Below are 3,895 nucleotides of genomic sequence, written 5' to 3' on the forward strand. Positions count from 1 at the left end.
GAGAGAGTTTTTCTGCTATGATAATGTTTGTTATGCAAAATACATATATTTATATTATGGTAAATATGTTTAGAGAATTTAAGAGAGCTGAAACTAAAACAATGATTAGCATCAAGCTATTGGTGTACACATCTTGCTAGACTTGATTGTGTGATCAAATAGTGATCTCTTCCCACTTGCTGACACCTTTCTGCTTTGTTTCTGCCTCTTTTACTTAAAAATAGGCAGAACGATAAAGAGCAGGAAAGAGGCCAGTAGATGTCAGATGATTTTCCTACAGGTGGTGTGGCCAAATCAACCTCAGTTCTGGTATATTTGGACTTGAGGGCAATGAAGGTCAGTTACTGTCCTTCTCTACTGTCCTTTTGCCATGAGAAAAGACCAAGACCTTGGGCAGATCGTACTATAAGGACATGCCCAGCGTGCAAATAAGGCCGCAGATAACTAAAAGTAGTTTAATCCCCCATCAGAACTTCTTCTCATGGAAGATGACTCTCAGGGTTGTCAGCACACTCCATTTATTTGCTGCAATTCATCCCTTCCCATGTAACCAACCATAAATAGCTTCTGGTGAGGAAGAAGCAAGCTCCAGGCAGGAGCCAACCCATAGTCTCTTGTGAGTTGTTAGGCAATGCTTGTAACCTCTTAGCCTAGGCCAGTCGGAAAATGCAATGAAAGAATAGAATTTCTTGTAGTAAGATAGCATTTGTTTCTTATGTTGTTGGTACTTTTGTCTTCTGTGCAAAACTTGCAGGTTTCCATCGCAGGAATGCTGTTCTCACCAAAGCAGTCACGATAATGAGTGCCTTTGAGATGCTCGGAGAGAAATGTTCTGCGGTTCCTTCTGAATTACAGCTGTTCCTCAAATAAAAAGCGTTTTCCAATGCACTGAGCTGTGTGGGTGACCCATACGTGAGGCAGAGGGAAAAATGCAAGTGGCGGTTCCTGATGTGCCTGTTGGTTCAGGTCACTCACTCCTGGGCCGTGCATCACCCGGCGTGGTTCAAGAGCAGGCTTATCCCACAGCAGCCATCGGTGTGGTGTGCCTTGCTGTTGAACTTGGTTTAAACCCAGACTAGACCATGAGTTATTAGTGAAAGCCTGATTGCTGGTAGTTTGATACTACAATTGTAATGTTAATAGGCAGGGAGAGAAGGATGCGGGAAGCAGGTGTGTGACTTCTGTGAACAGCGGCAGCACAGGCGTGTGTGACCCTAGGAATCCAGGGCACAGCAAAGCCTTTGCTTCTGATCCAGCCTATTGGTCTCAGAGGAGCTTCCGAAAGGACGAGAACGGCGTGCTCATCTCCGCAGGATCCAGCAGTTCCGTGGTCCAGGTAAGCCTTGAGTCAAAGAACCAGCTGGAAGCAGCTGTCACTAATACGCAGCTGGAGGCCGGTCAGTTCCTTTATCTCCCGTTATTAACATCCATGTCAGCGTAACCGGCATTTATCACTTTCCTGGTGTGAAGCAGTGGCTAGATTTTATCTACTTGTCTTGTCATCCTGGAACTGAGTGTTGCTGTCAAGTGTGCTTGCCAGTCTTGATTGCTAATTTAAACTGCTAGTGAGGGCTCTCCTGGCAGAGAGCAGTGCTTGTGTGTGCATTTGGTGGCTCGCTTATGAAGAGGAGGCACTTGATGGTTTGTTAGAGAGAGGTCTCTGGTGATCATGGTCAGGGAGTGCTGGAGAGCGCCTGGCAAGGTTATAACGCCACGCTGCCGGCGTACGGTCAGAGGGGCTCAGGGAAGAGCCCATGAGCAACGATCGGGTATGGTGCGAACAGAGGCTGGGTGCCCGTTGTGCGCCAAGAGCTCTTCAAAGCCCCCCGCACTCGGGAGAACCACAAGCAGTGCCAGGTGGGATTAGCACAAAGTGATGCTACATGGAGTAAATGGGTCGCACTGGTCACCCAGCGGGCTTGAATAGGAAACCCCAGCGGCCCAGGAGTCTTGGAAGTGACCATGGGCTGGCCAGAAGGCAAAGACTTTGGAATATCCCCAGAGGAGGGGGTGCCACGTGCTGAAGAAGCCCCACTGTATAACAAACTGTTGGAAGATTAAAAGCAACACGCCCTGTTCATTGTAAGCGCCATGTGCTTACAATGGTGGATGCAGCGACCGGCTGGCTGGAAACATATCCCATCCCCCCCACCCCTGCCCAGACACCATTCTGGGTCTGGAAAAACAAGTCCTGAGGTGACATGGCACCCCAGAGAGTGGTCAGACAACGGACTCATTTCCGAAACAACCTCATAGACACCTGGGCCAAAGAGCGCGGCACTGAGTGGGTGTATCACACCCCCTGTCACGCACCAGCCTCTGGGAAAATGGAGCGGTACAATGGACTGTTAAAAACTATGCTGAGAGCAAGGGGGGGTGGGACATTCAAGCACTGGGATGCACATTTGGCAAAAGCCACGTGGTTAGTCAACACGAGGGGATCTGCCAGGCGAGCTGGCCCTGCCCAGTCAGAAATCCTACATGCTGTGGGAGGGGATGGAGTCCCAGTAGCGCACGCAAAAAGTACGCTGGGCAACACAGTCTGGGTCCTCCCTGCCTCAGGCAAAGGCAAAGCCATTCGTGGGATTGCTTTTGCTCGAGGACCTGGGTGCACTTGGTGGGTGATGTGGGAGGACGGAGAAGTCCGATGTGTGCCTCAAGGGGGTTTGATTTTGGGCGAAAACAGGCAATGAACTGAATGGCGCAATGCGAACTGCTATATAATACTGTGTGTCACCTCTGTGTTGTATCCATGATATCAGAGTACGAGCCTCCCAAGCCATGGACGATAAACTGCGACACAAGCAGAGTGCAGCAGTGACGGAAGGATGCCTGACTCGGCGTGCAGCAGCCCAGGTATGGGACCTGGGCATGGCGTGAGCGGTGTGGAATAGGGGGAGGCGGCTGTGCTGGTTTTGGCTGAGAAGGGGTTAATTCTCCTCACCGTGGGGGGCGGCTGCCTTTCCGGCTTCCCGCGCTCTGCCGCGGGGGGGGGGGGGGGGGGGGGGGGGCTGGGAGGGGCGGGGCCGCGGTGGGGGCGGCTGACCCCGACTGGCCAGTGGCAGGTTCACTCCATACCACGTGACACCACGACCAGGATATTAAGGGGGGGTGGGGGGGGGGGGGCAGTTGCGGCTCGGGAGCGGCGCGGCGGCGGGTCGGCGGTGGGGGAGCGGCTGCGGCGCGTGGGGTTTGTTCCGGCGGTTCGTTCCCCCTCTCCCGCCCCCCCCCCCCCCTTCCCACCCCTTTCCCCCCACCCCGCGGGGCTTTGCGCCTCTCGTTGTTCTCCTTTCCATTGCATTTCTGTTGTTGTTTTTTACTTTCATTTATGAAACTGTTCTTATCCCAACCCACGAGCGTTACCCTTCTGATTCCCTCCCCCATCTACCGGTGGGGAGGGGGCGAGCGACTGTGTGGGGCTGAGCTGCCGGGCAAACCACAGGCCCTAGAAGTGAAGTTTTGGAATTTAACGGGGAGGCCTTTAGCTTTAAAAGTGGGGTTTGGACCCTGAAAGTGAGGGTTGGGGCCTATAGATGAGGCTTTTAGCCTTATACGAGGGGTTTGGATTCTAAAAGGCACGGTTTTCAAAGAAAAAATGCTGGTTAGTGCATGAAAGGACCGGAGTCGATGCTAAAAGTGAGGGTTTGGGAGCTAAAGAGGAGGCACTGAGCGTTACAGGTGGGGTTTGGATGCTGGAAGTGCGGCTTCGGGTGTTAAAACTGAGGCTTTGACTTTTAAAAGAGGAATTTGAACCCTGAAAGGGGGGGTTTGGCTGTTACAAATGAGGCTTTGAGCGTTAAAAGAGGGGTTTGGACCCTAAAAGTGAGGTTTGCAGTCCTAACTATAAGGCTTTGATGTTAAAAGAGGAGTTTGGGTGCTTTAAAGTGAGTCTTTG

Source organism: Phalacrocorax aristotelis, unplaced genomic scaffold (genome assembly GCF_949628215.1).
Source record: "Phalacrocorax aristotelis unplaced genomic scaffold, bGulAri2.1 scaffold_34, whole genome shotgun sequence".
Taxonomy (NCBI): Eukaryota; Metazoa; Chordata; class Aves; order Suliformes; family Phalacrocoracidae; genus Phalacrocorax; species Phalacrocorax aristotelis.